Source organism: Scyliorhinus torazame, chromosome 10 (genome assembly GCF_047496885.1).
Source record: "Scyliorhinus torazame isolate Kashiwa2021f chromosome 10, sScyTor2.1, whole genome shotgun sequence".
NCBI classification, from domain to species: Eukaryota; Metazoa; Chordata; class Chondrichthyes; order Carcharhiniformes; family Scyliorhinidae; genus Scyliorhinus; species Scyliorhinus torazame.
Genome location: NC_092716.1, coordinates 196,333,960 through 196,347,968, shown reverse-complemented (window position 1 = coordinate 196,347,968; position 14,009 = coordinate 196,333,960).

Below are 14,009 nucleotides of genomic sequence, written 5' to 3'. Positions count from 1 at the left end.
TGTATTTGCTAGTCTTTGCCTGTGTTGGCTGAATTTCCCTTCAGCCTTTGCGGTTCTCCATTTTAAGTCGGGAAGTGGCCAACTCAGGTGTCTACACCACACAAACCCCGTTATGCTCCTGTTGACCCGCCTAAAAAAGGCCTTCGGGATAAGAATGGGGAGGCACTGGAACAGGAACAAAAGCCTTGGGAGCACCGTCATCTTAACTGACTGCACCCTACCTGCCAGGGACAGCGGCAACGCATCCCACCTCTTGAACTCCTCCTCCATTTGCTCCACTAGCCTCGTGAAATTAAGTCTATGCAGGGTCCCCCAGCTCCTGGCCACCTGGACCCCCAAATACCTGAAGCTCCTCTCCGCCCTTTTTAGTGGGAGCTCACCAATCCCCCTCTCCTGGTCCCCTGGGTGAACCACGAACAACTCGCTCTTCCCCATGTTGAGCTTGTACCCTGAGAAATCCCCGAACTCCCTGAGGATCCTCATTACCTCCGGCATTCCCCCAACGGGTCCGCCAAATATATCAGCAAGTCGTCCGCATAGAGCGACACCCTCTGCTCTTCGCCACCCCGCACCAACCCCCTCCAGTTCCTCGACTCCCTCAGTGCCATAGCCAGGGGTTTAATCGTCAGTGCGAAGAGCAGGGGGGACAGGGGACACCCCTGCCTCGTCCCACGATGCAACCGAAAGTACCCAGACCTCCTCTTGTTCGTGGCCACACTCGCCATCGGGACCTCGTACAACAGCCTAACCCACCTGACAAACCCCTCCCCAAACCCGAACCTCTTCAGCACCTCCCACAAGTACCCTCACTCTACCCTATCGAAGGCCTTCTCAGCGTCCATCGCCACCACTGTCTACGCCTCCCCCTCCCTCGCCGGCATCATAATAACGTTCAGGAGCCTCCGCATATTCGCGTTCAACTGCCTCCCCTTCACGAACCCCGTCTGGTCTTCGTGGATGACCTGCGGCACACAAGCCTCAATTCTCGTGGCTAAGACCTTCGCCAGCACCTCAGCATCTACGTTTAACAACGAAATCGGCCTGTAAGACCCACACTGCAGGGGACCCTTGTCCCGCTTCAGGATCAAGGAGATCAGTGCCCGGGACATTGTCGGGGGCAAAGCCCCCCCCTCCCTTGCCTCATTGAAGGTCCTAATTAGCAACGGGCCCAACAGGTCCACATATTCTTTGTAGAATTCGACCGGGAAAACGTCCGGCCCCGGTGCCTTCCCCACCTGCATGCTCCCTATCCCTTTGGCCAGCTCCTCCAGCCCAATCAGGGCCCCTAATCCCGCCACCAGTCCCTCCTCCACCTTCGGAAATCTCACTTGGTCCAGAAAGCGGCCCATCCCTCCCTCCTCCAGTGGGGGCTCGGACCGATACAGTTCCTCATAAAAGTCCCTGAAGACCCCATTGATGCCAACCCCACTCCGCACCACACTCCCTCCCCTATCCTTAACTCCCCCGATCACCCTAGCTGCGTCCCGCTTCCGAAGCTGATGCGCCAGCATCCGACTTGCCTTTTCCCCATATTCATAAATCGCCCCCTGGGCCTTCCTCCACTGCGCCTCCGCCTTCCTGGTGGTCAACAGGTCGAATTCGGCCTGGAGGCTGCGCCTCTCCCTCAACAGTCCCTCCTCAGGCACCTCCGCATACCTCCTGTCTACCCTCACCATCTCCCCCACCAGCCTCTCCCTCTCCCGCTGCTCTCTCCTCTCCTTGTGGGCCCCAATGGAGATCAGCTCTCCCCTAACCACCGCCTTCAGCGCCTCCCATATCATCCCCACTCGGACCTCCCCGTTATCGTTGGCCTCCAGGTATCTCTCTATGCTTCCTCGGACCCGCTCACTCACCTCCTCGTCCGCCAACAGCCCCACCTCCAAGCGCCACAACGGGCGCTGGTCCCTCTCTCCCCCCCAGCTCTAGGTCTTCCCAATGCGGGGCGTGATCCGAAATGGCTATCGCCGAGTACTCGGTATCCTCTACTCTCGCTATCAGCGTCCTACTCATAATAAAAAAGTCGATCCGGGAATAAGCCTCATGAACATGCAAGAAGAATGAAAATTCCCTGGCCCCCGGCCTTGCAAATCTCCAAGGGTCCACCCCTCCCATCTGGTCCATAAACCCCCTCAGCACTTGATGCACAATCAATTACTCTCAAGACGAAGTGATTCATAACTGAAGGCTTTAATCTGCTAGAACTCTTCCCCAGCAGCTTCGATACAGAATGTGAAGGCTGCTGGGACGGCACCGGTACTTATACTCCGCCTCTCATGGCGGAGCTATGTACATCAGCCAATGGTAGACTCCTGGGTCTAACCAATGGTCATCCACCTCTCAGGTATCGCAATACCTGGTACTACCACATCCACCCCCTGTTAAAAAGAGCCCGGCGGGGTGATGGCCAGCGTTAATAGTCGCCTTTCGCATGGTATGACAAGGTATGGAGGTGCCGTGATGTTGAGGGTAATAACAAAGTGTTCATAGTGCAGCAATCAGTCGATCGGGTGGCCTGGAGGTCCTTCTGGAGCGTCTGAGCTTCGGCGGTGATTCTGACGGGGGTCCCGGCGGTTGCGACTCCGGGAGAGTGATGTCGCCCTCCCTGGCAGCTTTGTCACCCCTAGGCGGTGCTGTTGGGGCAAAAGGTGGACGGGGGGAAGGCGCCTGTAGGGGGCATCGGTGTGTGTTCGGGCCTAGGCAGGAGCGGCGGGAGTACTGACCCTCCAGTTAGGTGCTGTGGGGAGGGTGGGGTTGGGGGCAATGGTTCGGGTGCGCGTGGGGTTCCGGCGGGCGCCAGGTCCCTATCACTGTGAATGTATGCAGGGAAACCGAACAGTGTAAAGATACCCTGGAGGGCCTTAATGACGGTGGTTGTGGTCATGTCTGGGCAGGGGATGGCGAATGGGAACCGGGAATGCTCGTCAATCATGTTAAGGAAGTACGTGTTGCGGTCGGTGGAGGGGAGGGGGCCTTTGAAATCCATGCTGAGGCGTTCAAAGGGACAGGAAGCCTTTATCAGGTGCGCCCTCTCTGGCTGGTAGAAGTGCGGTTTGCACTCCACGCAGATTTGGCAGTCCCTGGTGACGGTCCTGACCACCTCGATGGAGTAGGGCAGGTTGCGGGTCTTGAGAAAATGAAAAAAATGAATGGCTAGACGGTTGGTGCTAACCACGCATTTATCCTTATTGTATGTCAGGTTAAGGATTTTCGCGGTCTGGAGAAATTTCATAGAATTTTCATAGAATTTACAGTGCAGAAGGAGGCCATTCGGCCCATCGAGTGACCCCCGGGTGGCAGAGGTCCTCGTGGAGGGATCGGAGGCGGTCCACTTGTGCGGTGGCACAAGTGCCGCGGGACAGGGCATCAGGAGGCTCGTTCAGCTTCCCCGGACGGTATAAGATTTCGTAATTGTAGGTGGAGAGTTCTATCCTCCACCGCAAGATCTTGTCGTTCTTAATCTTGCCCAGCTGTGCATTATCGAACATGAAGGCAACCGACCGTTGGTCCGTGAGAAGAGTGAATCTCCTGCTGGCCAGGTAATGCCTCCAGTGTCGCATAGCTTCTACTATGGCCTGGGCCTCCTTTTCAACCGAGGAGTGGCGAATTTCGGAAGCATGGAGAGTGCGGGAGAAGAAAGCCACGGGCCTGCCCGCTTGGTTGAGGGTGGCCGCCAGAGCTACGTCGGACGCATCGCTCTCGACCTGGAAGGGGAGGGACTCGTCGATGGTGCACATCATGGCTTTTGCAATGTCTGCTTTGATGCGGCTGAAAGCCTGGCGGACCTCCGTCGACAGGGGGAAGGTTGTGGACTGGATCAGGGGTCAGGCTTTGTCTGCGTAATTGGGGAACCACTGTGCATAGTAGCTGAAGAACCCAAGGCAGCGCTTTAGGGCCTTGGGGCAGTGAGGGAGGGGGAACTCCATGAGGGGGCGCATGCGCTCAGGGTCGAGGCCTATGACTCCACTTCGCACTACGTAGCCTAGAATGGCTAGACGGTCGGTGCTAACCACGCATTTATCCTTATTGTATGTCAGGTTAAGGATTTTCACGGTCTCGAGAAATTTCATAGAATTTTCATAGAATTTACAGTGCAGAAGGAGGCCATTCGGCCCATCGAGTCTGCACCGGCTCTTGTAAAGACTACCCTATCCCCATAACCCAGTAACCCCACCCAACACTAAGGGCAATTTTGGACATTAAGGGCAATTTTATCATGGCCAATCCACCTAACCTGCACGTCTTTGGAATGTGGGAGGAAACCGGAGCACCCGGAGGAAACCCACGCACACACGGGGAGGAAGTGCAGACTCCGCACAGACAGTGACCCAAACCGGAATCGAAGCTGGGACCCAGAAGCTGTGAAGCAATTGTGCTAACCACAATTCTACCGTGCTACCCAAATTTGCGGAGGTTGGTGTCGTGGTCCTGCTGGTCATGGCCGCAGATGGTGACGTTATCCAGATACGGGAACGTTGCGCGTAAGCCGTACCGGTCAACCATTCGGTCCATCTCTCGCTGGAAGACCGAGACCCTGTTCGTGACACCGAAGGGAACCCTTAAAAGGTGATAGAGCCGCCCATCTGCTTCGAAGGCAATGTACTGGCGGTCACCATTACGGAGGGGTAGCTGGTGGTAGGCAGACTTGAGATCCACCGTGGAGAAAACCTTGTATTGCGCGATCCTGTCACCAGGTCGGCTATACGGGGGAGAGGGTATGCATCCAGCTGCGTAAACCTGTTGATGGTCTGACTGTAGTCAATGACCATCCTATGTTTCTCCCCTGTCTTTACCACCACTACTTGAGCTCTCCAGAGACTGTTGCTTGCTTCGATGACCCCTTCCCTCAGCAGCCTTTGGACCTCCGACCTGATAAAGGTCCGGTCCTGGGCATTGTACCGTCTGCTCCTGGTGGCGATGGGTTTGCAATCCGGGGTGAGGTTCGCAAACAGGGAAGGCGGGTCGACCTTAAGGGTCGCGAGGCCGCAGACAGTAAGGGGGGGTATAGGGCCGCCGAATTTAAAAGTCAGGCTTTGCAAATGGCACTGGAAATCCAGCCCAAGGAGGGTGGCTGCGCAGAGGTGCGGCAGGACGTACAGGCGGAAATTGTGGAATTCCCTGCCTTGGACAGTGCGATTCGTGAGGCAGAATCCCTTTATCTCCACCGAGTGTGAGATCAGGGCGGAGCTATGTACATCAGCCAATGGTAGACTCCTGGGTCTAACCAATGGCCATCCCCCTCTCAGGTACCGCAATACCTGGTACTACCACAGCACTTTAGCCGCCGCCGGCTTCCTACCCATCCTAGACCTGGAGCGATGCAGTGCCGGATCCAACACCGTGTTAAAGTCCCCCCCCAATTATCAGGCCCCCCATTTCCACATCCGGGATCCGACCCAACATGCACCGCATAAAACCCGCATCGTCCCAGTTCGGGGGCGTACACGTTGACTAGCACCACCCTCTCCCCATGCAGCTTACCACTTACCATTACGTGCCTGCCGCCATTGTCTGTTACAATGCTCGACGCCTCGAATGACACCCTCTTTCCCAGCAAGATCGCCACACCCCGATTTTTGGCATCCAGCCCCAAATGAAACACCTGGCCTACCCACCCCTTCCTCAATCTTACCTGGTCTGCCACCTTCAGGTGTGGCTCATGGAGCATGACCACATCCGCCTTCAGCCCCTTCAGGTGCCCGAACACCCGGGCCCACTTGACCGGCCCGAACAGTCCCCTTACATTCCAGGTTATCAGCTGGATCAGGGGGCTACCCGCCCCCCTCCTCCGCCGGCTAGCCATAACTCCTCCTCGGCCAGCCATGCGCCCGCACCCCACGCCCGGCCCGTTACCCACGATGGCAGACCCCCGTCCCAACCCCCTCTACTCGCTCCAGCTCCCCCTTGACCATACCAGCAGCAACCTGGTTCCCCCCCCACCAACCGCCCCATCCCCCACCTCCCCCCTGCTTGGACCCCGCCTAGCTGCATTGCTCCCCCCATTGCACTCCCGCAGGTCAGCTGACTCTTGCTGACCCCGGCCACTCCCGCCTCTCTTTCAACTCCTCCCATTGTGGGACATACCCTCCTCCTCCATTACCCATCAGCAGGCTCTCCGCCTCCCCCTTCCATCCCAAGCGCGGGAAACAACCCTCGCTTCCCCGCCCCGGCCCTGCCCCCTCCAGCCTTCAGCACGTGAAAAAGCCCGCGCTTTCCACCTGCCCGGCCCCCCCCACCTCTGACGCAGCTCCTTTTACAGGCCCAGCCCCTCACCCCCGACTCAGGCCTCCCCCTCCCCCGCGGGGCCCCATCCCCCCTACTGGCCATCCACCCCTACTCCATTTACTTACCCCCCTCCAAGAGCCCACCCGACAGACCCAACCAAAACAGTGCCCTAACCACCCACACCAAACCAAAAAGAAACAAGAGCAAAGAACCCCCCCTCAAAATGTAACACACTAACAGCAATCCCCAACCACCCATCCCGACCCTCAGTTTGTGTCCAGCTTCACGGCCTGAACAAAGGCCCACGCCTCCTCCGGGGACTCAAAATAATGGTGCCGGTCCTTGTAGGTGACCCACAATCGTGCCGGCTGCAGCATGCCAAACTTCACCCCCTTCCTGTGCAGCACCGCCTTCGCCCGGTTGTACCCGGCCCTCTTCTTCGCCACCTCCGCACTCCAGTCCTGATATATTCGAACCTCCGTGTTCTCCCACCTGCTGCTCATCTCTTTCTTGGCCCACCTGAGCACGCACTCCCAATCAGCGAACCGATGAAACCGCACCAGCACCGCCCGCGGCGGCTTGTTAGCCTTGGGCCTCCTCGCCAGCACTCTATGGGCCCCTTCCAGCTCCAGGGGCCCCTGGAAGGACCCCGCTCCCATCAGCGAGTTCAACATGGTGACCACATAGGCCCCCACGTCCGACCCCTCCAGCCCCTCCGGGAGGCCCAGGATCCGCTAATTCTTCCGCCTCGAACGATTCTCCATCTCCTCGAACCATTCGTGCCATTTCTTGTGGAGCGCCTTGTGCGCCTCCACCTTCACCGCAAGGCCTAAGATCTCGTCCTCGTTATCTGAGATCTTTTGTCGGACCTCGCAGGTCGCCACCCCTTGGCCGTGTGGATCTCCAGCAGCTTGTCTATAGAAGCCTTCATCGGCTCCAGCAGGTCCGCTTTGATCTCCCTGAAGCAGTGGTGGATAACTTCCTGCTGCTCCTGCGCCCACTGCACCCACGCTGCCTGGTCCCCGCCCGCCTCCATCTTGCTCTTCTTCCCTCGCACTTTCTTTGGGTTTACCACCACTTTTTTAGTCGCCCCGCTCCTGGTCCAAGCCATACACTGTCGGGGGAATATTGCAATCTTCTTTCCACATCGGGAAATGTTGAAAAAATGGCGTTGGGGGCCCTGAAAAGAGCCCAAAAGTCCGTTCTAAGCGGGAGCGGCCGAACGTGCAACTTAGCTCTGAATAGCCTCAACCGGAAGTTCCACAACCGAAGTGTTGAAGGATGAATATCCTGGGATTTTTCCAGATTGTGTAGTAACAAGGTCGCAAAGTCACAGGTTAAGACAAGAGGAGAAATCAAAGAGTGAAGATGAAGTGGAAGTGAAATTATCAGAAATGATTTTTGATCAAATAGTTGAAAAAGAACAAGAACAGGTAGAGGATGAGGAGGATATTTTTAGTTCAGGAAAATTGGCGGAGTTACAACAGAAAGATGTAGAAATAAAATGGATATATCAGAAAGCATATACAGAAGAGCAATCTGAGAGTATACCACAGTGTTATTACCATAAAAGTGATGTCTTGATGAGAAAATGGAGACCTGTACATATGCAGGCGGATGAAAAGTGGGCAGAAGTTCATCAAATAGTATTGCCAATAGGGTATAGAAAGGAGGTGTTGCGAGTGGCACATGAGGTACGTAATATTACAGCTAAAAAGATTGTGGAGGAGTTACTTAAATTCTTTACTAGATATGGACTACCCACAGAAATTCAATCGGATCAAGGATCAAATTTTACCTCAAATTTATTCAAAGAAGTTATGGCTAGTTTAGGAATAAAACAATTTAAATCAACTGCATGCCATCCAGAATCGCAGGGAATGTTAGAAAGGTGGCATCAGACATTAAAGACAATATTGAGGGCTTATTGTCAAGATTATCCAGAGGATTGGGATAAAAGAGTTCCATTATTACTGTTTGCAATTAGGGATGCACCTAATGAGTCAACCAAATTTTGTCCTTTTGAACTAATTTTTGGTCATGAGGTAAGAGGACCACTTAAATTGATTGAAGAAAAATTGGTGGGTGAGAAATCGGAAATTACACTATTGGATTACGTGTCAAATTTTAGGAAATGATTAACTAGAGCAGGTGAATTGGCTAGACAACATTTGAAAGTTACACATAATGTGATGAAACGGGTAACGGACAAGAAATCCAAAGTTTGTAGTTTTGCCAACGGAGATAAAGTTTTAGTGTTGTTACCAGTGGTAGGGGAGCCTTTAAAAGCTAGGTTTTGTGGACCGTATCAGGTTGAAAGGAAATTAAGTGAGGTGAATTATGTGGTTCAAAACACCAGATAGAAGGAAGACTCACCGAGTGTGTCATGTGAATATGCTTAAAAGGTAGTTCGAAAGGGAAGGAGAGAAAAAGGTGGTTTTAATGATTCTAACTCAAAGTGACGAACCAAATCCAGATGACTGTGAATTTGACATACCTCAAATTAAATCGGAAAATAAGGATGTTCTTAAAAATTGGGATGAATTGTTCAGTTACCTGCCAGAGGAAAAACAAACTGACCTGAAAGAGTTATTGATATCACATGGGCAAGTTTGTAGAGATAAATTGGGAAGTACTAAAATGGCTATACATGATGTAGATGTGGGAAATGCTGTTCCTATCAAACAACATTCATATAGACTTAATCCTTTAAAATTGGCACAGGTTAACAAAGAGATTGAGATTATACTTAAAAATGGCATAATTGAAGTGGGTTGCAGCCAATGGAGCTCACCCATAGTGATGGTACCTAAACCAGGCGGTACCCAACGGTTGTGTGTGGACTATAGAAATGTGAATGCAGTTACAAGAACGGACTCTTGTCCTATCCCACGTTTGGCGAATTGCATTGAGAAAGTGGGACAATCCGCTTTTATTTCCAAGTTGAATTTACTTAAAGGTTACTGGAAGGTATCTTTATCCGAAAGGGCGAAGGAGATTTCAGCTTTTGTGACTCCAGATGGTATATACCAATTCAAAGTTATGCCATTTGGCATGAAAAACACCCCAGCCACATTTCAACGGTTAACTAATACAGTTGTTTCAGGATTACCCAATTGTGCGGTATACATCGACGATCTGGTAGTTTTCAGCCAGACATGGAAAGAACATTTAAAACATCTTATGGAGTTATTCGATCGACTACAGGAGGCGGATTTGGTGATAAACCTAGCCAAAAGTGAATTTGGAAAAGCCCAAGTCACTTTCCTTGGCCATATAATCAGACAGGGTCGATTGGTCCCACGGGATATGAAAACAAAAGTTATTGGGGAGTTTCCGATACCCTCGACATGACAGGAAATAATTCGATTTCTTGGCATGAGTGGATTTGATCGAACATTTGTGTAAGAGTTTTGTACCGTGATTGCTCCACTGATGGACTTGCTGAAGAAATGTAAAAACATTTCAATGGACAGCGGAGTTTCAACAGGCATTTGACTGCCTGGAAGCTGTGGTAACCGATGCTCCTGTATTGGAAAATTGCAAGGGTCTCTGTGATCAGATTGAACTGAAGTATCTAACTTTAAAGAGAAATGCCGAGGCGTAGAGGGATGGATGGATCATGCAGAGACTTTCTTGTTCAAAGGGACTGTCAATCGAGAAGGATTTCGGTTGGAGGAAGAAGGACGAAAAAAAATAAAAATGGACTATATTACTATACCTGTTTGCGTGTGTTGTTTTTTTTGAACCGGTAAAGTGTTTTTACTGTGTGCATTTCTTAATTGATGGTGCAAAGGTGAAAAATGAAACCATCTTGAAGTTGATGGTTTATTTATTTTTTCTTGGGGGGGGGGGGGGGGAGGTGTCATGTGAGAGTACCTTTAATAAATAGATGTTTAAGCAATGTACCTTTAAGAAATGGAGCTGATCATATTACTGAGGTGATGTCAGAGGGTGGGGGGAGCTGAGCCCACTTCTGCTTTTTGAGTTTCAGTTTGAGAACGCAGCTAGGAGTGTCTGTGTGTTTTGCTGTGAGCTGCATGAATAAACACAGAGCTGGTTTGTTGATTTCTGCAATCCAAAGACTATAAATATATTGAATGTAACCTAATGTGCTCCTATTTTTGAAGGTTTGAAGTCTTTTGGATGTTTAAAGGAACAGTTTGAAGGATTATTTAGTGTTGTAGTCTTTTGGGGTTGTCTTTGAAGTAATGGGTGTTAAGATATTCAATGTTTCTTTTTAAAAGGTTAACTTGAGTTCATGGAATAAACATTGTTTTGTTTTAAAAATCACTTGTCCATTTCTGCTGTATCACACCTGGAGAGTACGCCGTGTGCTTCCCACACCACAATCTATTAAAAATTGTGGGTCGGTTGAACTCCATGAAACATTTATGGGTCCGGGTTTACAGAACCCCAAACAGGAGTGGCGAAGGAGTTGCTTGGGTTCATGGAGCAGATGGGAGGTGTGGATCCGTGAAGGTTTAAGCATCCGAGAGGGAAAGAGTTTTCCTTTTTCTCACATGTGCACCGGGTTTAATCCCGCATTGACTTTTTTATAATGGGTTAGGCATTGCACCCTGGGGTGGCCGGGTCAGAATACTGAACAATTGTCATATCTGATCATGCTCCGCACCAAGTGAATTTGTTTCTGGAGAGGAGATGTGCCCAGCGACCACCATAGAGGTTGGATGTGGCATTGTTGGCGGACAAGGGGGTATGTGAGAAGGTAGCTGCGGCCATAAGAGCGTATGAATGGGGTGTGGGGGGGGGGGGGCAGTGGCTCCGGATCAAGGAAAGGTAACGGTTCTTGGATGGGTTAGATTTCCTGGCGGTGAAGGAGGAGAAAATGTAAGGACTGGAGGCTCTGCTCAGGCTGGAGGAAATCATGAGGTCCATCTGCTTGATGCAGTCTGGGAAGGCTCTGGGCCCTGATGGATTCCCAGTGGGATCTTATAAAATGTTTTGTACGGAACTGGGGCCTCATCTAATGGAGAAATTTAATGATTTGTTATCCCAGGCAAAGTTGCCGACCACATTAGCACAAGCTTCTATCTCTCTTATCCTGAAAAAGGATAAGGATCCAGAGTAGTGTGGGTCATATCGGCCCTTATCTCTGTGGATTGCCGATGCAAAATTATTGGCCAGAGGAATGTTTGTCAGCAGTTGAGGATCAGACCAGGTTTGTGAAGGACCGACAATTGTTGGCCAATATAAAGAGACTATTGAATGTGGTGATGTCGCTCTCCATTGGATTCCGAGCTGGAAGTAATAACCTCCGTGGATGCAGAGAAAGTGTTCGACCGGGTAGAACCGGAGTATTTCTTTGAGATACTGGGACAGTTTGGGTTTGGGCACAGGTTCATTTTTTGCATGACACTGTTGTATAAGGCACCACAATAAAGAGAGGTAAGTGCATTCCAATCACTAAGTGCTTTCCAATCACTCAAGTGTGTGATTGCAATGCACCTATCTCTTATTTATGTGGTTGATGTTCGTAAACATTGGGGTTTCGGCACTTGTAGAGTCACTCACCCATAAAGGGAGATGAATGAATCAGTGTTGCAGCTGTTTTGTGGAAGCTGTCAATCACAGCCCACTACTAGAAATGAATGAACGGCTTTCAGCTACAGGATCTGAGGAGTTTAAACACAGGTCACTGCTGTTCTCTTGCCCCCCCCCTCCCCCGCCCCCACAACCTGCCAGGTAAGAGTTATAACTGTAATTTCTGTCATTGCCTATGATTGGACTGCTCTCTAGGTTCCAGACAGAGGGCTTTTTTCTGGGGGTGCTGTGGGAGATCTCTTTAGTTAGGAGGTTCCTGTGGGGTTCTCCCTATTAAGAGGATCTCTGTGCGGGGGAGGTCCCTCTAGTTAAAAGGTCCCTATGGTGGGTGCTTCTAGATAGGGGGTCCCTGTGGGGGGGTCTCCTTATTAAAGTGGTCCCTATGGGTGGATCATCCTTGTTCAGGAACCCCTGGGGGTGGGGGGCTGCTTTACAACGCGGGCGGTGCGGTGGAGGGCTGGGAGTGGCCAGCCGCGGGACTTCGCTATCGGGCCATCCGCTCGAAATGGTGACCCAACAGCGTGACCCTGACACTCCCACCTATTCCTCTCCATGCATAAATTTGCATCGTGAGGAATACTGAATTGCTTCCTGTTTTACACTCCTAGTGGTAACTTAAATCAATAGCGATTCACATCGGGCAGGAGAGTCTCCCAAATGGCAGAATGTCATCCATTATGTCCTTATTTTAATATAACATTTTGAATTTATACCATCATTCAATAAAATCCTTGCACCTTTTTTAAAGCTTCAAAGTAGAGTTGAATGCAGCCAAGGTGTTTCTCGGTGAGACAGTCAAAATGAGGAATTTTAGCACCACCTCTTGGTGGGAGGGTGCAATTGCAATGTATCATTTTACATGTTCACCTGAGGAAGGAACTATGCTCCAAAAGCTAGTGATTTGAAACAAACCTGTTGGACTTTAACCTGGTGTTGTAAGACTTCTTACTTTGTTTACTTAGGCAGTTGTAAATGGAGGCGTTGAGATTTATAATTGGAACAAATGGCACCAAAGTATCATAACAGGAAGTAAAGTTCCATAGAAAAGAAATAGACACAGCTGCGGAATTTTGGAAATATATATTGTTCAAACCAGATGAGGAGTGGTGAACTGACTTTCTCTCTTTTCCCACTCCTGAGTTGGTTACAACAGAGTTTGAATTTAAAAAGGATGTCATATTGCCAATTCAGTGTGCACTTGACAGTGCAGTTTAGTCAGATGTAAGCCCAGACAGGTATTCTTGAAGAAAACAGATACGGAGTTAGTTTTAATGCTAAAACCCACTCAGGTAAAATATTAAGAATGTTAAGAAAATGTATAAATACATCCCTTTTCCACTAATGGAAAAAACACACACATTCCCAAGTAGACAAAATAAAACTTTACAGGGTATTAGATGTTTAAATGTGGCCAAGTAAAAAGGTAAAGAAGTAAAGTCAATAAAAGTTCACTGATTGTCCAGATTTGGGCCAGAATTTTACACCCCACCCCACCCCTGGCGAGTTCCCAAGGCAGGTGGGGAGAACGTGATATTGCTTGACACGGTTTTACAGTGGGGTGGATAGGGCCCTAAAGTAGCCACTTAATGGTCATTTGAGGGTTTTTTCCCACACAGACTCAATTCTTAGGATGGGAGGGCAGCTGCTGACTGAGGAGTGTGAAACAGAAAAAGTTCTCACCCTCGATCTCAGGCAGGTAGGGGGATGGAGGCCTCCATTGGAATGTTCCTTCATGGACTGGAGACCTCAGGCCCTCTCTCCCCATCCCGGCCTACCCCATAATAATGAGATTGCCCCCCCCCCCCGCCCATGCAACCCCCAGGGCATCCCCTAACCTCTTTGCCCCAGGACCCCATGTACCTATCAACACTGCTATTCTGAGGATGTAGTCTCAGTCACAGCGCTGGATGGCCACTGGATAGGCTGGTGAGCTGTCAGCCAATCCGACTGGCTGAAAGCTCTCCAATGCAGGACGTCCTTCCAAGTGCTGCCTCCTCCAATTAACACTCATTAGAGCGTGAAATGGCAGCAGGCTTCTTGGTGTGAAAGTGTACAAACTCAGCAATAGCATGATGGGAAAAATAGCCAATTTATGTAACCAAGTGTGAGACAGCTGTGTCAGCTAAGGGCCAAGATCAGACCCTGACAAACTAGACAAAGCTAAGAATCCACATACTTGTATCATACAAGGCCAGAAGAGGGAAGATAGTGCCTGACCTTAT